Source organism: Phascolarctos cinereus, unplaced genomic scaffold, assembly GCF_003287225.1.
Source record: "Phascolarctos cinereus isolate Bilbo 61053 unplaced genomic scaffold, phaCin_HiC Scaffold_1;HRSCAF=81, whole genome shotgun sequence".
NCBI classification, from domain to species: Eukaryota; Metazoa; Chordata; class Mammalia; order Diprotodontia; family Phascolarctidae; genus Phascolarctos; species Phascolarctos cinereus.
The window spans coordinates 287,760,085-287,784,504 of NW_027555514.1; the positions used below are offsets into that span (position 1 = coordinate 287,760,085).

Consider the following 24,420-nt stretch of genomic DNA (forward strand, 5'->3'; position numbering starts at 1 on the left):
GCAGAGTATTTACTCTGTCATGCAGGATTCTTATGTGAGGTTCACATGGAAGAGGAATTCCCCACAAGAAGTGAGATACACCATGTAAGAAGCATGATATGCCATATAAGAACTAATAGAGAGCTAGCCTTAAGAATCAGGAAGACCTGGATTCAGGTCTCGCCTCTTATATACCTTGATCTTCCCTTTCCCCATAATACAGTCATTGTCCATTTCTGCTTTCTGCTCATAGTGTTTGCCTATTTCCTCTCTCCTCCTGGAGCTAAAGGGGCACTTACCCAAGCTTTCCTGTTCACCTTGGCCTCGCACAGGGATATTTCACTGCTGGTGGATGTCTGTCAGCCTGGAGCTTTGCCTCCTGGGGTTCTGCTTCCCAAAGTTGTGTTGAGGCACCAGGTGATTTGGCTACTAGAGAACACCATCAACCACTGGTGGTGCTTTTTTCAAGCCCTTGCTTTGAGGCTCTCAAGGGTCCTGATGTTGTCACTTGCCTGCCCTGCCAACCTGGGTCTCAAGATCTTCCCCTGATATACTGAGGTGGGGTTTGCTGCTGGCCTGCTGGTACACCTCCCACCCTATACTGCTCCCCCTCCTCCAGAGTGAGAGGGCCTTTCCCATTAATGCCCCAAGCTTCCCAGGCTACAAGACTGCTGACCCCATCTTTCTGCTGGCTCAGGATTTTTCCTGGGTCGATATTTCCTGGGCTTTCAGAGATCAATAAGGGAGGGTGAGAGCAACTTACTTATTCCGCCATCTTGGCTCCTAGAAGCAGAATCTCACCTCTGATATATACAAGCTTCATGGCTAATTTTTTTCCACTGCAGCAAATCATGCAACTGTCCATTAAAATGTCAATGTGGATATGTCATGAGAGAGAATACCAACCCTTATTAAATCACAGCTCCACAAAGTACCCCCAACCTATACACCCCTGACACCTTAAAGTCTATTCACTCATTATCTTCCCCCACTCCCAACCAAACTCACCCATTTACTAACCCTCTCTATTTCTGTCTGGGGCACCAACATGTTTCCATTCATCTTTCCAGTTCCCTTGTATTTAGTATCTGTTTTGTACAAATTTATACGTGCACATACTGCCTTCCTTGATAGACTGAAGCTCGTTAAGGGCAGAAATGGCTTCCCTTCCAGTTTCTGAATCCTCCTCACTGAACGGGGTACCTGGAGCACAATAGGTGCTGAATAAGTGCTAGCTCTTTGAGCCATGGTTGGGGAGATGCCTGGTAGGTGGGAGAGAAAGAATATGAGGTTCCCAGCCTTACTTTCCTTTTCCCTTACCTCACTGCCTTTCTGGATAAACCCTCCCCATTCCCTTTTTCCTTCAGTTGAATCCTATTATAAATCTTCCAGAGCTCTATAAATGTGAGTTATGATCATAATAACAGAGATAGCTCACAGTTATGGAGTATTTTATGGTTTCAAAGCACTTTATATTCATTATGTCTTTAGAAACTCATGACAGCTTGGGGAGGTTCATTCATTGAACCCCTGATTATCAACATCTAGGGAGGCATGAAACACAGAGACAGTCCTCTCCCAGCAGCCTGTAATTCTTTTGGAGAATGTCCTGGGTGGGATCAACTTGGAAGAGAGATTCCCCACAGGAAATGATGTCTGCCATCTGAGAGGTAGTGGTCGAGTGCTGCACTCAGTTAAGATACACTTTGTGATTTAGATTCTGTTCATGATGGGTTCAGACGCTGCCTCATGCGTGTACCAGCTGCATGATTCTGGCTTTATCTTCCTGTCTTGGAGCCTAAGCCTTCTCATTTGCAAAATTGGTAGAAATGCCCTTTGTTCCTACCTTACCAGGTTGTCCAATTCAATTCAATGAATATTTACTCAGTGTGCAAAGCACCCTGCTGAGTACCAGGAATTCAAAGACAAAAACAAAACAGATGCTGCCCTCAAGAAGATTATATTCTATTGGGGAGATAAAGCATGTACATAAATAAGAACATACAAAACAATTTCAAAGAGGAAAGGACATGTGGGAAGTGGTGCCTGAGGAAGGAAGCTAGGAGCTCAGCAAGGTGAAGTTGAGGAGGGGGTGCGTTCCAGGCATACAGAACCAGCTGACAGTCTCAGAGGTTGGAAATGGAATGCCAATACATAGGGAACACCTAGCAAACTAACCTGACTGGTACGCAGAGCATGAGAAGGGGACTAACTTGAGGTAAGTCTGAGCTTTAAATGCCACCCTGAGGATTGAGTCGTTGGTCCTTCAATCTCAAAGAGGACCAATGACATCACAAGGTTGATGTCTTGACTTGATCACGAATTGGATTTCAGTGAAGCACAACTACACAATGTCATCAGCCTCACTCTCTCCTCCACAGTCATCAGTCCAGTGGTGAGACAAAAGTCAAGACTACTGGCAATGGTCCAGCTGAGGACTGATCATTTCATTTTAGACTCCATAGGAAGTCATTGGAGACTTTTGAGTTGGGGTGTGGGGTGATGTAACCAAATCCATATTTTAGGAATATCCATTTGCCAGCTATCAAGATCACAGGCTGGAGAGTAGAGAGACTAGAACCCAAACTAAATTTTAACAGAATGAGAAATGAGTGGCAGATGAGGCAATGAGCACGGACAACCTTTCCAGAAGTTTCCCTCCTGCAAACCTGGCATGATGACATTATGCCAACTACAGCTAGCCCCATCCTGCAGTTCATCTCAAGATTTCAAAGCACGGTTGCCTGAAGCTGTCCAAGTCATCAAGGAGAACATGCACTCACATCAAAGGAATACATGGAGACACCTGCCTCTGCCTTGATGCCACCACCTTGGGTCCCAATCTTGGTCTGGCTCTGGGAAATGAAACCATACACATAAAACTCAAACAATTGGCTGTATGCAGACAATAGACCAATTCAAAGTGGCTCAATGCTTTGTAGGATCTCTGGAGTCTTATGAGGAGGAATCTAAAAGGAGCCTTTTCTAAATGTTCCAGATTAGAGTGCCACCTTTGAACAAATTTTAATAAGATAAATACAAGGCTTGGGAGAATTCCTTTAGTATCCTTTAGGGTCTACAAGGCTGGAATCAGTCACAGAATTGTGATCTTGAGCCTGAAGGAGTCTAGGAGGCCATATAATCCAACCCTCTCTCTATTTTGCATATGAGGAGCCCGGTTCCCAAGGAGGTCACTCAGGTAGTAAGTGTTGGTCATCCTATATTATTTCACCATGAGAAAATGAAGAATTAACAGAAGTGATGGAAGACATATAAACTAATGCAGAGTGAATGCAGAACCATGAAAACTTACCCAACTATTATGGAAGATATAAATGAAAAGAGTTGGTAGTGGATAGAGCGTCAGGCCTGGAGTCAGAAAGACCTGAGTTCAAATCTGACCTCAGGCACTTACTAGCTGTGTGACCCTGGGCAACCACTCTGTGCCTCATGAAATTAACTGCAGCTCCCAGGATTTAGCTGAACAATCCCCATTTTACAGATTAAAAAGTTCAGGTACAGAGGAAGGGAAGAAACCTACTTGAAGTCACATAGCGTATAAAGTGTCTGAGCCTTTAGCCCAGACGGCAGGACACCCAGCCCAGGGCTCCTGCCATGACAACAAAACCAGCCCCTCCCCCCACCTTTTTACCAAGTCTCTCTCTCATCCTCTTCTCCCTCTTGAAGGCTGGAGCTGTCCCTAGTCCTGACGACTCTTCCAATTGTTCTCTTTCCCTCCCGCCTGCACAGCCTTCTCAGGTTCCCACTTCTGGGGGATGGGATCAGAGCTTTCTCTGAGTGTTACTTTCTCCAAGTGTTACTAGAGTGTCTGCCCTTGATATGTCAGCTGCCAGCCTGCTACAACATAGAGGCTTTGGAGCTAAAAATAGGCCCACAGGTACAGCACGGAAGCATGTGTGAGGAGTATGGAGGGTTGTGAGGTTTTTTAAGTATCTTTATGAATTACATCTGGCATCTGGCTGCCTTTACTCAGCTATTGCGTGGGAAGGTACAACAGAGAACAACCGAACCCATCCCTCTGTGACCCCATCAAACCCCATCTGTTGGAGGCTTGGGGGACACCAGAACCAGAGGGCCCCCAAGGACATTTCCCTTCAGGGATCTGAAAAGTGGCAGAAAGATGTGGGTTTGAGACCTGGCTCTGCCATAGAAGCCACATCTTGGAGTCTCACAAAATAGACATAATCTCATGGTGAGTCTAAAATGCTTACCGGCCTCAGAGAGTACCAATGATGCTTTACTGAGATAGTGTATGAAAATGGCTTTGTAATCCCTAAAAGGCCATGTGACAGCAACAGCAGCTGTTATGAAGGATTCAAAGGCAGTTAACTGGAAAGTTACATTTGACCTCTAAGAATACTTATAATTACAGCACGCATTTATGTGGCACCTTAAAGTTGGCAAAACACTTTACATATGTTTCCTCATTTGATCTTTACAACAACCCTGTGAGGTGGGTATTATTAGTTATCCCCATTTTACAGCTGAAGAAACTGAGGCCAAAAGAGGTAAATTGGTTGCCTGGAGTCACACAGCTGGTAGATATCTAAGGCAGGATTCTATCCACTGCACCATTGTGGGACAAGGGTAGGGGGGAGAGGGGCAGAAAGTCAGATTTATTCTACTAGTAAGGAAAAACTCATTAGCAATTCAAGATGTCCCAAAGTGAAATGACTTGCCTCTGCAAGTAATGAGGTCCCCCATCAATGGAGACCTTTAAAAGAAGGCTGAATTGCCATTCTTGGGGATGCTTTAAAGGGGATTTTGGCTAAGCTTAAAGGGACATTAAATGACTTTCCAGTGTTAGATTCCATTAGTTATGCTAGAGTGGAAAGAGCCTAGACTCTGTAGGCAGAGGTCCCGTGTTCAAAACCTGCCTCTGCAAAGAATTGGAAATTGAGAGGATGCCCATCAATTGGGGGATGGCTGAACAAGTTGTGGTATGTGAATGTAGTGGAATATTATTGTGCTGTAAGAAATGAAGAGCAGGCAGACTGCAGAAAAATCTGGAAAGACTTGTATAGACTGATGCTTGGTGAAGTGAGCAGAACCAAGAGAATGTTGTACACAGTAACAGCCACGTTGTGCAAGGACTAATATTGATAGACTTAGCCCTTCTCAGCAGTGCAAGTATCTAAGACATCTCCAGAGGCCTCATGATGGAAAATACTATCCACATCTAAAGAAAGAACTATGGAGTTTGAATGCAGATCGAAGCATACCATTTGCTATTTTTTTTCCTTCTGTTATGTTTTGTTTCCTCTTTCTGGTGGTTCCTCCTATTAGTTCTAATTCTTACTTACAACATCACTAATGTGAAAATATGTTTAATAGGAATATGTATTTATAGCCTACATCAGATTGCATGCCATCTTGGGGAGGGAGGTGGGAAGGGAGGGGGAGAAAAATTTAAATTCAAAAGCTTATGGAAGTGATTGTTGATAATTCAAAATAAATTCATTTTTAAAAAGAGGGAAAAAAAGAAAGCATTTCATAAAAAGATAGTTAACTCTGAAGATCTTCATTGATTTCCCATATGTTGCATGACTACAAAGCCATGTAGTCTTCATATCTTTTCTTCTCCAAGAAGCATTCTCTCCAAGGAAATTGCTGTTCTATTGGGAATTTCTATGTATTGAATTTTAAAGGTGAAAATAGAGATGATTGAGTCTCTTAAAAAAAACCTGCCTCTGCCACTCACTACACTGTGACCTTGAATAGATTATTTCCTCCCTCTGTGACTCAGTTTCCCCATCTATAGAATGAAGGGGCTGAACTAGACAGTCTCTAGGATCTTTTCCAGCTCTAAATCTCCAATTAATCAAAGAAAGGAGATCACACATGTACTATGTAAGTGTACACTCTGATTCATAGTCATATTCTTTAGAAAATCAAATCCTATTTAAAATGCTTGGAGGAGCTCACTAATGAAAGGAAGCCAAGGATAAAAAGCTGCCCCTGAATTTCTCTGTTCTATAAGTCCTCAGGGAGAGGCAGTGTGACATAGTCAGAGAAGCATGTGTCCTAGCCCAGTCACTAGCTAGTGAGGGGACTTTGGGTGTGGCATTCAAACTGTCTGGGACTCAGTTTTCTCATTTCGAAAAGGGAAGTGTTGAATTAAATCCCTCCTAAGTTCCCTTCCAGCTGTAGACTTTAGATGTAAAGATAATAACTTGAATAGATTCTCCACTTGGGGACCCAGAGCTTTTGCCACCAGCTGGCACTCTTGGGGGAAAAGGAATAACATGGCCCTCAGGCCAGATCACAGACACATCAAATAGTCCAGTATGTGGGTTTTCTTGCATCGTAGGGAAATTCCACTTGGTAATACTGGGGTTCTAGATCCCTGAACCCTACGCCAAACATAATGAGCCAAGACACCAGGGATATTTGAACATGTCACTAAGCAGTGCAACATCCTATCTCTCATGGATCCATGCTTTGCTTCCACAGAATGAAGGGGACTGGTCTCAGTCACCAGCAGTCACTGCTAGGTTGTCCAAGAGATAAATGTCCTGTGCTATTCCAAATGCTAACAGACTGTTGTACAGGCAGATTCCAGACAGGCAGAATGAGAATGGATCTGACCTAACAGCATCAGTACCAACTGGCCCCCTTCCTGGAACACCCCAGGTATGGGGACTGTGTACCACATACAATATAATTCAGACCAATTCTGCCATCTTTAAACATGTCCTATATTCCTCAAGGATCCCATATTTCAATTTAACTAAACAAGCCTTCATTAAGTGCTTGCTACATGCTATGTGCATGGCACTGTGTTGGGTGCTAAGAATAAAAACACAAAAACAAAATAGTCCCTGCCTCAAGTGGCTTATATTCTACTAAGGGAATGCAATGTGTATACAAATCAGTCTGGATATGGAAAAATGAGAAGAGAGAATCAAGCAAGGCATCAAGAAGAGGTTGTGCCTGAGTGGAGCCTTGAAGGAAAAGAAGATTCATACACAGGGAGATGAGGAAGGAATATATTTGAGACATGTGGAATGGCTTGTGTGAATAGACAGGGATAGGATATTCTGGAAGAGGGCTGGTAATTTAGTTTGGCTGGAATATGGGATTCAAGAAGGAAAACATTGTGCAATAGTAAACTAGAAGGGAGACAGGTAGAAGACATGCAAGACCAAGGCTCTTGGTCTGAATCACAACCTTCAGTTGTTAATGGGGCAGGACCTCCTTGATTCAAAATTGACTTAGTAAGGCACTTATTAAGCTGAGCCAGGCTCTCTTCAACCTTACAGAGATAAGCAGGTAGGGCTTAAGGGCACAGATCTTCTGAGAAGCCCAGCTTTTGCTGTCCTTCCCTCCCCTCTTTTGGGGGAGGAGAAGGACTAGTGGTCTTCTGCCTTTTGGCACATCCCTCACTCTCTTTTCTCTATAGAACAAAGCAAAGAGTGTCACATCCAAGGCCAGCTTCCTTTGTTCTTCCTGGTAGACTGAAGGGCCAGGAGCACTGTGGCTCTCCACTTTCTTTGTAGTCAATGGATGACCCCTCTACCTGGCAGACAGAGTTATGATCAGAAGTGCTCCTGCCAGTCTGTTTAATCAGTGCAGCAATAAACTAATTAATTCGCAGTAAATGTTCATTGGATGTCAAGCCCAAAGGAAGCAAATGGTGTTTGAGTCCTGGTTTCATAGCCAACTAAGTTCAGGTTCCTCTTCTGTCCAGCAAGGAGGCTGGCCTGGCTGAGTCTCCAGGCCCTTCCATTTCTGACTCTTATGATCTGGCATTATGAAATCCACTGATAGATGCAGCAAATCTTTCAAAGCCATTTCTTTAAGTGGGAAGCTGATGGGGAGGAGGGTGGAGATTGCTTTCTGGGAAAATATTGAGTGATACTTGAATAGATCACAAAGCAACAAGCGATGATTTTCCATTCTTCACAAAAGCTCCATGATATGAAAGTACAACAGTGTCTGGGAGAAGCACACCCTAGGACAAAAAAATCCCTGGGTTCTTCCCCAGCCCTTCCCCCTAAGCTTGCAGCAGGGGCATGTTGGCTGCTGGGGCCAGTCTGCTAGTCCTGCCCTCCTGGAAAGCTGGTGCCTTGCATAAATAGACCTGGGAGAGGAGAGGGGAGAGGATGACGCAGGAGCACAGCAGGGGAAATGGGGAGGGGAAGCAGCAGCAGGCCGAGAATCATCGGGGGAGCACATTTAGCATGACAAGCAGTCAGAGAGGCCTTGAATTGTCTGTAAAGTGAGGTCGTGTATAATCCATCTTCTGCTCCCAAAAATGGAAACAAAAAAGAACATTTTAGAAAAGAGCTAAAGAGAGGCAGTTGAGGGAAATGGAAACAGCCCTGGACTGGAAGGCCAGAGAAGAGGATCCTAGTCCAGGTTCCGACATGAAACCCTCTATGTAATCTTTGACAAATCACTTCCGCCTCACAGAAACATAACCTCCCAGAACTGGAAGGGTCCTCAGACACTATCCAGTCCCGAATCCTGCAACTTGTAAGTTGGAAGGGACTTCAGAGGCCATCACTTCTAACTCAAAGGAAGTCCAAACTCTATCTACTGGGTAAGTGAAAAGTGGTCATCCAGACTCTAATAAAACCTCTAAGGTGGGGGAACCTACCATCTCTAGAAGGAAACCATTCTCTTTTGGACAGCTCCAAGTACAAGGAAGATTTTTCTGACTTCAATTCTAAATGCCTTCATCTTTTTGGTAGAAAGGCCAAAACCCAAAGTTAAAATGACTTGCCCAAGATGACACAGCCAGTTATTGGTTTAGAATTAGCTAGGATTAGGGGACTTCTGGGAGCCAAGATGATGGAGTAAACAGAAAATCATTGTAGCTCTCCCACATTCACCTCCAAACAACCATAAAATAGTGCCCCAGAACAAATCCTGGAACATTGGAGCCAGTGGAAAGAAGGGGTGGAGTGGTCTTTTAGCCCAGGAGACTTGGAGGATCGTCAAGAAAGGTCGATCTCACTTGGGTAAAAGGGAAGCAAATTCCAGTACAGGAAGCATCCTAGCAAGCCGGCAGGAAGTTCCATCTTGGCAAATCAGTGGGAGATCCTGAGCCCCAGTGTGGTGGAACAGGCCAACACCAACACCAGGACCCCCTACATGTTTTAGCCTAGCCAGGGGAACCAGCAGACTCCAGTTCTGAGAACCACCACTTGCTTCAGTGCAACCCAGGGTGGATGGGCATCTTCTAGCAGCCAGACTTCCACACGCTTCAGTGTAGCCCAGGGGAAATGCAGAAAAACCCCATCTGGCCTCAGCATATGCCAGACACCACCACTAGGACCCCAGCTCAGCACCAGGCAAGCTGCCAGACCCCTACAGTCTCCAGCAGTGCCAGCCACCCCCACCGCATCCCCTCAACACAGCACCAGACACAGGGGTCATCCATAGGCCTCAGAGTAACATCAGTGCAGCACCACGTAATCAGCCAGGGCCTGAAGCCACTGGCACAAGAAGCCTGAGACACAGTCTCTTCCACTCTGGGAGCAGAGATCAAATTTAAAAGAAAGAGGAAAGGCCAAAAAATGGAGGGGGGGTGGGAAATGAGCAAAAAAAAGAACCTGATCATAGAAAATTATTATGGTGACAGAGAAGACCCAGACACAAACTCAAAAAAGGACAATAATATCAAAACACCTATAGGCAAAACCCCAAAGAAAATCAGAAAGTGGTCTCTTGAGCCCAGAAAGAACTTATAGAACAGCTCAAAAAGGAGCTTAAAAATCATATCAGAGAGGTAGCAGAAAAATTAAGAAAAGATATGAGAGTGATGCAAGGAAATTATGGGGGGGAAAAGAGCCAACAGCTTGGAAAATGGCTTTAAAAGTAGTTATCAGCCAAATAGAAAAAGGAAATACAAAAGTACCCTGAGAAAAAAAAACGACTCCTTAAAGAGTACAATTGGCCAAGTGAAAAAGAAAGTACAAAACCTAATTCAGAAAAACAACACCTTAAAAGTTAGAATTGGACAAGTGACAGCTACTGATTCTATGAGACATCACAAATCAATCAAACAAATTCAAAAGAATGAAAAAATGGAAGAAAATATAAAATACCTCCTGGGAAAAACAACTGACCTGGAAAATAGATCCAGGACAGACAATATCTGAATCATTGGACTACCTGAAAGCCATAATCAAAAATAAGACCTGGACAGCATCTTTCAAAAATTGTGAAGGGAAACTGCTCTGATGTCCTGGAACCAAAGGGAAAAAGAAGCATTAAAGAATCCACCAATCACCTCAGGAAAGAGATCCCAAAATAAAAACTCCAAGGAACATTATAACCAAATTTCAGAATCATCATGTCAAGGAAAAACTACTACAAGTGGCCAGAAAGAAGCAATTCAAATATCCTGGAGTCACAATCAGGATCACACAGGACTTGGCAGCCACAACATTAAAAGATTGGAGATCATGGAACATGATATTCCAGTGGGCAAAGGAGCTAGGACTACAACCAAGAATCACTCACCTGGCAAAATTAAGCATAATACCTCAAGGGAAAAAATGGTCATTCAATGAAATAGAAGGATTTCAAGCCATAAAGAGAAGACCAGAACTAAACCAAAAATTTGATCTCTAATAGCAAGACCCAAGAGAAGCATAAACAGGTGAAAAATGGGAGGAGGAAGAAAACCTAAGGGATTCAATAGAGCTAAATGTTTACATACCTATATAAGAAAATGATACTTGTAACTCTTAAAAATTGTATCAGTAACAATACAGATAGATGGAATATATGTAGACAGAGGGTATGGGTATAAGGTGAATTTGAAGAAATGACATAAAAAAATTAAGAGATGAGGAAGATGAGTACAATGGGTGCACAAGGAAGACAGAGGTAGAAATGGGGTAAATTATCGCACATGAAGAGGCAAGAAAGACCTCTTACAGTGGAGGGGAAGATGGGAGGGGGGCAATGGGGATCATTTGAATCTTACTCTCATCAGTATTGACTCAAAGAGGAAATAATATACACAATCAGTTGAATATAGAAATCTGTCTTACCCAACAGAGAATCAGGAGGGGAAGAAATTAAGTGCAGGGTGGAGGACTGACAGACGGGAGAGTAGATCAGGGGAGGTGGTAGACACAAGCAAAACACTGGCGAGATGGGAAAGGGTGAAAGGAGAGAGAGGACAAATGGGAGGAAGAATAGGATGGAGGGAAGTACACAGGTATCAATTGTAACTGTGAATGTGAATGAGATGAACTCTCCCATAAAACAGAAGCAGTTGGCAGAGTGGATCAAAAACAGAATCCTACAATATGTTGCTTACAAGAAACACACTTGAAGCAGATAAACACACACAGAGTAAAGGTAAGAGGCTGGAGCAGAATCTATTCTGCTTCAGCTGAAGTAAAAAAAAAAACTAAGGTAGCAATCCTGATTGTTTTTTACAAATCCTAATTGATTTTACAAAATAAAAGCAAAAATAGACATAATTAAAACAGATAAGGGAGGAAACTACATCTTGCAAAAAAGTGCTATAGACAATGAAGCAATCAGATTAGAAGAGCAAGGAATAGTCTACCTGTCAGATCTATGGGGAGGGGAAGAATTCATGACCAAACAAGAGATAAAGAGCATTACAAAATGTAGAACAGATAATTTTGATCATATTAAATTGAAAAACTTTTGTACAAACAAAACCCAATGCGACCAAGATTAGAAGGAAAACAGAAAGCTGGGAAACAATCTTTGCAGCAAGTGTCTCTGATAAAGGCCTCATTTATCAAATATGTAGAGAACTGAGTCAAATTTATGAGAATACAAGCCATTCCCCAATTGATTAATAGTCAATGGAGATGAATAGGCAGTTTTCAAATGAAGAAATCAAAGATATCTATAGACATATGAAGAAGTGCTCTGAATCACTTTTGACTCGAGAAATGCAAATTAAAACAACTCTATTTTTTTTGGTTTGGCAATGGGGTTAAGTGACTTGCCCCGGGTCACACAGCTAGTAGGTGTTATGTGTCTGAGGCCAGATTTGAACTGAGGTCCTCCTGAATCCAGGGCCAGTGCTCTATCCACTGTACCACCTAGCTGCCCTAAAACAACTCTAAACTACTACCTCACACCCATCAGAATGGCTAAGGTGACAAGAAAGGAAAATAATAAATGTTGGAGAGGTTGTGGGAAAATTGGGACACTAATATGCTATTGGTAGAGTTGAGAACTGATCCAACCATTCTGGAGAACAATTTGGAACTATGCCCAAAGTGCAACCAAACTGTGCATGCCCTTTGATCCAGCAACACCACTACTAGGTCTGTATGCCAAAGTGATCATAAAAAGGGGGAAAGACCTACATGTGCAAAAATATTTATAGCAGCCTTATTCATGGAGGCAAAATATTGGAAATCGAGGGGATGCCCATCACTTGGAGAATGGCTGAACAAGCTGAGACATATTAATGTAATGGAATACTATTATGCAATAAGAAATGATGAACAGGCAGATTTCAGAAAAACCTGGAAAGACTTGTACAAACTGATGCAATGTGAAATGAGCAGAACTAGGAAAACATTGCACACAGCATCAGCAATCGTGTGATGATCAACTATGAATGACTCATCTTTTCTCAGCAACACAATGATCCAAGACAAGTACAAAGGACTCATGAAGAAAAATGGTATCCATATCAGATAAAGAACTAATGGCTGTGAATGCAGATCAAAGCCTATTTTTTTTCACTTACTTCATCCTTTCTCATGTTTTTTTTTCCTTTTGATGAATATGGAAATATGTTTTACATGATAGCATATGTATAAACTATATCAAACTGCCTGCCATTTTCAGAAGAGGGAAGGGGGGGGAGGGAGAAAAATTTGGAACTCAAAATCTTGTAAAAATGAATGCTAAAAATTTTGAAAAAATAAAATGCTATTCAAAGAGAAAGAAAAAAAGAATTAGCTAGGATTAGAAACCAGATCCCCTGGTGCTAAATATAGGCCTCCTCCTTGCCCCCACCACCTCCCATATTTTCCTCTCCCAGAAAACAGGTCACAAACCAAGAGAGGGTTTTCGTTATTTTATGTATTACATGGTAGTCTTATGAAACCTACAGACTGTTTCTCACCATCATGCTCATTGAGAGCTTCATAATTGAAGGAAATGTTAAATTTCAGTTTGCATTTAGTAATATGATTTTTCCGACTCAGCCTCACAAATCCATCCCACACCCTGCAGAAATCTATGCATGGAGACCTTGGTTACTTGCTTGCTATTTAGAATTAGGGTTAGGAGTGGGGGAAGATAATAACTTTTCCCTCTCCCATTTAGCTCCAGACCAAACAATAGATGGGCTGGGACTGACTGGGTTGAAGAGTCAGCTTTCAGTTGTTAACTGGGCAGGATCTCCTTGATTCCAAACTAATATGATAAGGCAAAGCCAACTCAAGCTCTCTTTTAAAAAGAAAGCGCAAAACTAACAGCATGTGAACAGATGGAAATAAGTGGGGGTGGGGGGGAACCTAAGGGCATAGGTCCCCTTTTGTCTATCTTCACTTGAACCCCTGGCCTAAAGGATGAGCCCAAGCTGAGTCACAGAACTCACAGCTAGCTGCAGTTGCTAATGAGTTGCTAGGCTATAAAGGAGTGGTCCTGATGTTCTTATGATGCTGCTAATCAGTGAGGTAAAATCATTCCTTGACTGTGACAGAGTCTGCCCTGAGCTACTGGCTGAAGAGGGGGCAGAGAGGGTCCAAGGGAGAGGACTGCCCCAGGGGTGTGGTTGCAAGGATGAAAGGGAACAGTAGCACTAGACTGTACCAAGAGACAGTGCAGGACAGAGTGGAGACTGGGGGACAGTGTGAATTGTGCATGGGTTTTTCTGAGCATAGATCCCAAAAGGATGTGTTTTCTCCAGGAATTAACTGTGTAGGAGAGTGTGGGGATTGCAACAACTCAAAGAGGTGGCCCGTCCTGCCCCCGCTCCCCCAGACTGAGCAACTAACCAAGGGGATTCAGTGCAGGATGAATCAGGGACCTGGCGCCATTCGTGGAATAATGCCAGACTTCTGGAGCCGGTGACAAGAGAGCCCAGTCCAATGGACTTTATCCACAACAGAGTTCTGAGCATCCAACAGTCTCTTTGTGAGCACCTGAGAGCAAGAGCCCATCAGTTCATCTCTTTGGGCCTCAGTTTCCTCATCCAAAAATGAGAGGGTCATAGATAGGCCTATGACAAGAGGTCCTTCCGAAGTCTAGCCTGTATGATTCTGTTTCTCAATCTCCATACCCACAAGTCCCATTTCTAAAAATCCCTTTTTGAAATTACCTGTGCCATCTCTGCCCCCAACATGGAATTGTCCTTGCTCTGTAAATCTTTGTGGAATGGAACAGAACCAAAGGAAGTAGGGATTCTGGCACACTTGTATATTCTGCTCAGAGAAGGTGACATTTATTTTTCACAGTCATAATGACCATCTTCACTGAAGGCCCAGAGGTGCATTCTGACTCTGATTCCAAAAGCATCAGACTTCCCAGGAAGAGACTCCCAAAAGCCCATTCCCCAAGAATTCCACCTACAGGGACTTGTCCCCCCAAAATTAGATAGGACATAGGAACTCAAAGGAATGCAATGAACAATCTTGTCTCCAGAGGAATGAGAATAATGTAGACTCCCCTTCTTTTACTCAGGAGGAGGTAGACCCCAGGTGCTGAAAACAAGCATAGCAGACAAAATCCAGGCATTAACTTTGTTTTACTTAACTGTGTGTCTTTGGAATAAGAATGCTTGGATGGAGGGGGTGGTATTGGGAAATGAGATCGATAGGAAAAATAAGCATCCATGAAGCATTTTTCAAAAGAATGAGATCATAGGGAAGGAAAGATGAGATGAGCTCTCTGTCTTAGTGCAAAACCAAGTGTAAGAAACCAAAGTGGGGAGCTGAGGAGGGGGTGAGATTCTCTAGTTGAGCTGTTAATGATTCATGGATGTTTCATAGCCTTCCCTTGCAATGCTGGTTACCTACTGCCTGAAAACCTGTAGTGCTTGCCACATCCATCCTGCTGCTGAGGGGGGCCCAAGGGCCCAGGGGCATGTGTCCATCAACCTCAGCTTCACAGAAGCACAGAATCATGGAATTCTGAAGTCATAATCTCCAAGAATTGGAGGAAAATTACAAACTCTTAATATCAAAGAGTCATCAAAGAGCAGAATCACAGAGCCATAGAACCTTAATATCAAAGAATCCTAGAGGCTTAGAATTACATCTATCAAAGAATCACAGAATGAGTTATATAATCACCAAATCAAAGGATCATGGAATCTTAGAGTTGGAAGAGCTCTCAACAGTCATCTGGTCCCCCCTAGACCTGAAGTAGGAATCCCCTCTGCAACATCCCTGACCGAGAAAAACTTCAGCATCTCTAGGATAGCGAATCCATTGCCCTGGGAGGCCACCCATTCTGTGTGGGACAGCTAACATTGTCCCCAGATAAGCAGCTAGGAAGCACCAGAATGCAAAGAGCACCGGACCTGGAATCAGGGATACCAGAGCTCTAACCAAGCATCAGTCACTGGCTGTGGCACTCTTGGCAAATCATTTCACTGCTGTCTACCTCACTTTCCTCATATGTAGAATGGGGATCATAATAGCACTTACTTCACAGAGCTAGTGTGAGGACAGAGTGAGATAATTGTCTTAAAGCATTTTACAAACCTTGGGTGCGATATAAATGATAGCTACTGAGCTGAAAAGAGCCTCCCTCTCCCTTCCACCATCCCTATCCCCTCACCCAAGAGTGCACATGCACACCCATCTGCTGCTTCCGTCCTTTGATGTCCAATAGAATGAGCCTAGGAGGGCCTAGCTTTTCTTCCACAAGGCAGCTAGCTCTCCAAGTACCTGACAAGAGTGACTATACCCCTTGTAAGGCATCTCTCCTGCCCCCTGCACGACTTCAGTTCCTTCCTCCGATCCTTGTGTGAACTGGTCTTTAGTCCTGTAAAGAATTAAGTGGATGGTTTTGGGCCAAATTTCAGAATCAGAGGTGGGGAAGCCAGCCTTTGCTTAAAACTGAGACCCTGCCCCAGAAGAAACCCCAGGGGTTGGGCACAGCAAGCATTGAAAGCAAGGTTATCTCGGTTGGAGAGTATGTGGGTGGGTGGTGGACAGGGGGTTTAGCAGCTAGAGAAATTAAGAAAGGCATCCTGGAGGAGGCGACACCGGAACTGAGCTCTGAAGGAAGCTAATGATTTTAAAAGGGACAGAAGTGAGAAGTGAGGTAGTGTGGACCAGGCCTGGGACGACATGTTTTCTGGGCAAAGACATGGAGAGGGGAAATGGGATATCATATACGAAGGAACTTAGAGATCATCATGTCCTCTTTCCCCCTTTATTGATGAAGAAAGGGGTACCCTGAGAAAGAAAGAGACTTGTCCAAGGTCACACTGGTAGTAAGGAGCAGATCTAGGTTTCCAAACCAGGTCTTCAGAGTCCAGACCCAGGGCTCTTCCCTGACAACATTCTACCTCTTCTTGAAGGTCATTGAATTGCCAAGCCAGGGTCAAATGGCTGCAGGGGCAGAAGTCCCAGCACCAGCCCTTGTATTTCTGAACCAAACCGCATTTCCTGTCATCTGTCCAGAGGATAAATGTCTTCCTAAGGGTCACTGAAGAGAAAGCCTGACATTTAAAATGCAGGAGTGAATTGAGTGGAGAGAATGGGGTTTGACAGCCATTGTATCTTTATTCCCAACCTGGGGTCTGGCTTCTCATTGTCACATTCACCACGGATCAATGCTTCTCTGGCTCTTTGTTGGGAGCTGTCTCTCTGAAAAGACACCTGACCTTCTCTGAAGAAAAACCGAGCCACTGATGTCATTGGCTCAAGGGGACCTCAGCCTAGGTTAGGGCTGCCTTTGGAGGTGCTGAGTTACTCGACATTGGAAGTCTTTGAGAAGAAGCTAGATGAATGAATGAATGAATGAATGAATGAATGAATGAATGAATGAATGAAAGTTAAGAACTTACTACAGTCAATCATTATACTATGTGCTGGGTATTAAAAAAAAAAAAAGCAAATTGGTCCCTGTTCTTAAGCAGTTCACATTCTAATCAGGAGAAACAATACATAAAAGAAAGCTGAGTTGCAAACTTTAAATCATAAATATTAGCTATTATTATGGAAAGACTGAGAGTCTTAAGGGCACATCAGGGGGTGGATAGCAAGGCCCGAGGCTCTGTGGGTTATACCAATACATCAGAGGACAGTGCTGAGGGTCTGAAGAGAATAGAGGCAGGGGATGATGAGCCCTGGAGAACCACAGGATGCAGGGAACATGGCAAGGCGCACTTGTCTTCCATTTCACTAGAGGGAAGAGTTTTGGTGACTCCAAAGCTCTGTGAGCAGTCTAGGTTCTGGGATGGGTTCTGGGAGGTCTGGCTCCAGGATAAAAGGAAGGGAGAAGTGTGATGGGGACCTCACTACCTATCAAGATAGCCAGAGGTATCAGTGTTTCCAGGTGGAGATGTGCTATAAGTAGCTAGAAATTTGAACCCGGGGCTCTGGAGAGAGGCTGGGGCTGGAGGCAGAGTTGGGAGTCATCTGAGTGGAGGAGTGAATGAAATGGCCACAGGATAAAACCTAGGAGAATATAAGCCCCTTCAGAGCAGGGATTATTTCCATTTTGTCTCTGCACCACCAACACCCAGCAAAGCTCCGGGCACATAGTAGGTGCTTAATTAAGTTCTTGTTGAGTCAAACAGAATCAAGCATAGTCTCAGGGAGAGGAAGTCAAAGCTGTGAGATTTGAGTCAGGAGACCAGAATTTAAAATCTGACTAGCACTGACTAACTGGGCCACTGTGGGCAAATCACTTGGATTTCAATTTCCTCATCTCTAACATGGAGATAATACTACAAGAAGTTGCAGTCTCCCAAGGGCTTGTGGGGAAGGAGCTCTGTAAACCTGAAGGTATTAGAGCAATGGTATGTGACCATGTTAGACTCCAGTCAACTCCTTGGTCACTCCCCTAAACCTAAACTGCTCCTCCCCAGCTGTCACACTCTGAGGTCCAGCTTGGGGTGCAATTGACCTTGGGGTCCACAGTTTCATTCCAGAGAAAAGCCAGGCCCCAACTGATAGACATGCTTATTATTTCCATGGGCATTGACTTGCAAATAACATTTTAATGAGATGGAAATGATCAGGTCTCCACATCCCAACACTCCAGAGGCATAGAATTGCTGTATGAGGATGGAAAAATACCCAGAGAGGGGATGGCAACTGGGGTGGGGATGGGGAGGGTGAGGAGGCTAAGTGCCTGAATACCAATTACCTTATTATGTAACTCATCAGCTTAAGAAAACCTGCAGTATTAATAAATATTTGGATTGAATTCCCTTTTGTTTTTCCAATGCTATAATTGGACCATGAGTTAATGAACGTGCAATACGTTATAGAAGAAAGGCCAGCTGGACTTGGAGTTGGATGCTGAGGTCTCATTTCTGGCTTTGTAAATATTTGTTTGCATGTTGTCTCCCCCGTTAGATTGTAAGCTCCTTGAGGACACCACTGCCTTTTGCCTCTTTTTGTATCCCTAGTACTTAGCCCAGTGCCTGTCACATAATAGGTGCTTAACAAAAGTTTGTTGATTGATTAATTGATTGATCTCTCTAAGTGTGTTTGTTTTACAGAATGGAAGCTTTGGTATGAAAATGAAATTAATAGGGCCAGCAGACTCAGCACACCAGCAGCTTGTTCTATCCCAGGGCTCCAAGTTGCCCTCTTTCAGGAGAAAGAGCTCCCAGAGAGGCCTAGTCTTACTCAGGAGCTAGCTCTTCTTAGCCAGGATTGCTGCCTGCCTCTCTCTGTCTCTCTGTCTCTGTCTCTCTCTGTGTCACTCTGTCTGTCTCTGTCTGTCTGTCTGTCTCTCTCCCTCTCTCTCTCTCTCTCTCTCTCTCTCTCTCTCTCTCTCTCTCTCTCTCTCTCTCTCTCTCTCTCTCCAGATGAGAGCTCCAGCTTGCCCAGAAACTAGGAATAGTGAAGAGGCCAGGGAACATTGCTTCTCTCCCTATCAAAGAGTCAATATCTGGAAATGGAAGAATCTCAGAGGTAATTGAGTCCAAGCAAAAATCCTCCCCTATTGCTTTCTCTGCATCCCTAAACCCTGCTATTTTTTCTGCTATTCAGGAGACCTAGGAGCTATCTAGTCCAGGTACTACCATTAAATCACTATTTGACATTGGACAGAGTTGTAAATAGAAGGGGGCAGTTGGGGTCTTGTCCTAGGGCAGTGAAATTCAGAGGGTATTAACAGTACTTATATTCCTTCAATAGCACAGCAACAACTGAGCTTAACACCTGATAACAACATTTAGTTCAAATAGAAAGCTACCCTATGGCACTTCTCATCTTCAGAGGTAGCACCCCAAGTAAGCCTCACCCTGATCTCTCCTAGAAGCAGCCTCTGTGTGCTATTTCTGTCGGGGGGGGGGGCAGTGCTCTATTGTTTCTGTCTCTATCACCCTGAACTAAATCTGTCTTTAAAAACTAATTTAAAGACATTTTTATAGTACTTCCAAGACCAGTGTCTTTTTCTCCTCCTCCAAAAATAATTGCTAGTTACTATTAATTTTGGGCAAGTCACATTCTAAGCCTCAATTTTTTTATTAATGTAAGAAATGAGATCGTCTTTATAGTCTTTGCATAGTTGTTCTATGTTCTCAAGGCACTCCCAGCTCGGGCGTCCTATGATTGTCAGCAGCGATGTCCCCAATCCCAGAGTAAACTCCAAGCTATATCATGAAGGACTTCCACAGAAATTTTGCCCTTGAAGAATAGAGGCAATGAGGTTGCTCTATATTGGATAACCACTGCCGTCCCACTATAGTGAGGCTGCGTTGGTTTATAGGGACCAGCTCATGGAGCATTCTGGTCAACTAGAGTCAGGGAGCCTTGGAGCCTATATTCTGGCTCAGGGCCACATGATGATGAGCAATGTCCCTATTGGCTGTGGGTCCAGAAGAAATGAGGACCCAGTGGGTGACTAGCCCCCCCAGCCTCTCTTGTATTTCTGGTGCAAATAATGTCAAGACTGTTCCAAGCTGCTTCCTGAAATTAGAAGGTAAAAAAAAGGGTAGCTCACCCTCACTCCCACCCCGGCCTCCAAATGGCCATGAGCACACAGCATCTAAAGTACTTTTCCTAGCTGGGCAAGTCCAGGCTGCATTTATTCTTTTCCTGATCAGAAGTAAATGGATACCTTTCCTCTAGTGGACATGTACAGGCTTCGAGGTGACCCTAGTAAATGAAAGGTCTAGAGTTTTCATCGTTTTGGAGCTAAAAGGCTTCGAGGGGTGAGTCAGCGCTCTTGGAGAGGACTGGCCCAGACTGGCCAAGAATGTATTACTAGCGCATAAATACCAGGAGTTATTTGGACAGCACAGAAACAAGATAAAATGTAAAAATCCAGTTAGTAGCCCTGCAAACTGCTTTCTGTTTCAATTAGGTTTGAGTATCAACCTCCTAACAAATTATAATTGTACTCATAAGTCAAGTTACTAAATCCTATTTAAGTCATTCTGTAAAATGTGCACTGTCATTTATGTTTAGTAGTTCTTTTGTGTGTAGAAATAAATTGCCTGCCCCATAATTAATATTATAGATTAAGTGCCTTTTTAGTCTTCCATTTGGGAGAAACCCTAGGCATGAACAAAGCTATAGCAAAAATTGTCCCCAGGGCAAGGGGTAAAGGGATAAGGAGCAAGAATGTGGGAAAAGGAAGTCGTTTCCCTTCATTGTAGGCTGCATCCCCAGAAATAAAGTCGGTCCAAACTGTGCCCCGTAGACTTCGGAACAGGGAGTGGCTTGATACCTCCGCCCTTGTAGACTTATCATTATTCCCCCAGGTTAAACCACGAGCAAGAGCTATTTGTGCTGTGATTCAGCTGAGCTGGCCCTGTGTCCTTGGTCCCCGGGGCATGAAGAATATCATAAAGCATCTCCAAAATGCTTTTCTATTAGTGAAAATCATTTCATCACCTTCCAGAGATTGCCTTTGAAGTGTATGTCCCACAGAAATAAAAGAAAGAGCTCACTGAAGTTCCCTTCCCTTCTCAATGTTACCCTCCCCCACCATCAAAGAAGACCTCGTTTTTTGCTCTTCACAGGTAGAGACGAGAAACGAGAATCAAGTGCCTTAGACCTTGACGCCTCCTCCCACCTATCATTCCACCTGAACAGAATCCCTCTTGCCATAGTTTTTGTTTATCTTTGCAGAGATGAAGGTAAATGGGACAGCTGGAGGGGGGAAAAACCTCTTCTTGTAGTTTTCATCCCTTCCTGCTGGGTGACAGCTCTCAGAATTCAAGAAAGCTGATTCAGGTGGAAGAGTGAAAAATCATAATAATATATATAATGCATAACATTGATATACATAATCTAAGTAGATTCAAAGTAATAAATGGAAATAACACATTTAAAGCAGTCAGCACCTATGCCATCCCCATCTTAATATACATTTATGGAACTACAAAATGGACCATAACAAATTCAGAAAATATCCTAACAAAAAGCTATAAAATATTAATGAAATCCAAGGTCCTAAGGCAGTTATACAAAAATTAGCCCTTCTTGCCCAAAAGGAGGATTGATTGGCATTCAGATAAATAACCTACAGAAATCCTTTGAGGACAAGCAGAGCACCAGTGGAGGCACCAGAGGGGCACCAGATGACGGCCTCACATGATGGAATTTGTTAACTGTAACTGAAGGTAGTTCACCTGCTGTTGGAGCCTATGAAATGGCCAAGATTTGGAAATGCAATCAAAAGACCTTTTATGGATGACAATCACATGAATTAAATCAGCAATATGTTGGCAAAAAACCATTGAACAAATGATTAAGCCCAAGCAGGAAACAGAGAGGGTTTAGATGGCGATTCATAGCCAGATCATCATGACCAGGGACCATGTTTTGGCCTTTCTTTGTTTCCCCAACGCTTAGCACAGCACACAGCAGATGCTACATAAATACTTATCAGCTGACTAGTCACTAAAATTATTCATCAGAAGGTCATTCTCTCATGGATGGAAGCAGATGTATCCTTGCATTATAAATACAGAGACCTAAATATCTTTGAAAAGTCAACAGACTTTTCAGGGACCAGAACAGTAGCAGAGAAAACAACTGCCTAGATGTGACTTTGATGCAGAGCATTTGAACAGCAACATTTTAACGGATGTCACCATGCCAAATTCTCATCATCTCCAAAGCTTCATAGAATGAAAAGCTTTCATATCTTGGAGACTTAGGAGAATCTGCAGAGCCATGTATGAACAGACTGAAGTGCAGACAGGATCCCCCGTCATCCTGCCTCTTACTGGGATTGTCCCAAAGACAATTTTACTGAATTCATGCAAGACAGCTTACATCACAATCCTTTTTATTCTATTACCAAAAATAGACAGTCATTTTGTATATCTGAGGAGCAGGCCACCAAACTTGTATTTATGAGCTATGTGACCCTGAGTCATTTGACCTCTCTAGGTCTCAGTTTCCTTCTCGGTAAAATGGAAATAATTGTAGCACCTATAAGTTATTGTGAGGACCAAATGAGCTAATATCTGTAACACACTTTGCAAGCCTTAAAGCCCTCAAAGAATGCTAGCAAATATCATTATCAAGAGTCAGTAAGATAAAATGGATAGAGAGCCACCCTTTGAAGCAAGAAGACCAAGTTGAAATCCTGACTATGATGCCTACAGGCTGTGTGACTCTGGTAAGTCACCTATCTTCTCTGTGCTCTGGGCAACTCTCTTAAGATGGCAAATTGCAGCAAAGGTGATGCCTCCCCTGAGGAAGAGAGTTTCTGCACCAGGGAGTTCTCAATGCCAGCAAAGTAATAGGTTTACTCCCTATCTTTTTATTATCATTAGTGATTATTACTAATTATTATTATTCTAAAGGAGCAATAATAGGATAAGAACTTGTCCTGGAACCATTTCTATCTGAACTCCATCAAATACAAGAGGAGAAGAATGAGAACAAAGATCATAACAGTTACAATAATAATAAGTGACATATATGAAATGCTTCAGTTTTCAGAGGGCTTTATAGACTGTAAGGGAGGTACAGTGGGGATTATTAGCCCATTGTGCAGAGGAGAGAACTGAGGTTCTGGTGTTGAGTTGCTCGGTCACAGTCACATAGCTAGCACGTGAAATCTGTGACCTTGGATTTGTAGGGTTCGTAGGGCGCAAAGCTGGAAGCAGCCTCAGCAGCCACAGAGCTCAATCCTTTCACTTTAGAGATGAGTAACTTGAAGATTCAAGAGGGGACTTACCCAAGGTCACTCAGGGAAACCATAGCTGAGGTTTGTTTCTGCTTCCACATCTCCCTCTTCTTCTCTGGGGGTGGGGTGGGCAGGGGCTGCCTCTTCTCTCCAGGTGCCTCTGAGTGTCTGAGTCTAATGCACATAGAAGGTTTCAGGACCCTGTCAGAACAATGAGACAGGTGGGGAAACAAAGCTGGGGGTTTCAAAGCCTCCTTGGGAGAGCCTGGAAACACCAAGTAAAGAGACCAAGGGGAGTTTGACAGAGAAGCTGCCTCCAGATAGTATTCTGACATTCTCTTTTAATAATATTCAAAGTGCTCTAATTAAAGTCTTTGTTCTTTATTCTGGGTACTAGCAATTACAAAGATGAATAATTGCATAATAAATATCAATTTGAGTCATGGTAATTAGACCCCAAAGCATCCTGCTGTTAAAATGTGATTTTAGTTCTTTCCATTGAAGGGGGGGGCGGGTGGGGAGTGGGGGAAAGGGGGAGGGGAAGTCTGAAGATGCAGCCGGGGGCGGTGGTGCCAGCCCCGGACCTGGAGTCGGAAGAAACCTGGGTTTGAATCTTATCTCAATACTTACTAGCTACGTGTCCCTGGGGTGGGGATAGGGGAGTCATATCCTCTTTCTGATGTCATATAGTAGATAGAGATTTAATCTGGGAGTCAGGAAGAAGTGGGTCCAGCTGCCAAATCTGGAACGTCCCGGCTATGGGTGGCCGTGACTGGGTTCCTTAGCCTCTAACCTTCAGCCAGCTTTCTGAGGTTGTAAGTTGCAAAGCACCTTGTGATCTGTATCAGAGGAGCTTGCTCATTTGAAGCCACACGCACGCACACGCACGCACACGCACACGCACACACACGCACGCGCACACACACGCACGCACACACACACACGCACACACACACACGCACACACGCACGCACGCACGCACACACGTACAAATAATACGTCCACTCCTTGCCTTATGGAATTGTCAGAGGAAAGGTATTCTATAACACTTTGCTCCATCAAAACGTGAGGGTTCTGTATCATTCTGTATAATTACAGAGGGGATATCTAGGCCCAGTAGATAGAAGTCACAGAAAGGTAGATTTCACCTCCATATAAAGGAAAAACCTT

The 24,420-nt window shown here is 43.6% G+C and overlaps 1 long non-coding RNA gene across 1 annotated transcript in view; it reads right to left on the reverse strand.

The window, feature by feature from the left end:
* Window positions 1-24,148, reverse strand: part of LOC110205600 (uncharacterized) — a 50,766-nt gene extending 26,618 nt beyond the window's left edge. The window contains exons 1-2 of the long non-coding RNA XR_002323625.2: window positions 23,881-24,148; window positions 23,302-23,451 (exon numbers count right to left, since the gene is read on the reverse strand). This is a non-coding gene — a long non-coding RNA (uncharacterized LOC110205600). The remainder of the gene's footprint in view (window positions 1-23,301; window positions 23,452-23,880) is intronic.
* Window positions 24,149-24,420: the final 272 nt, after the last annotated feature.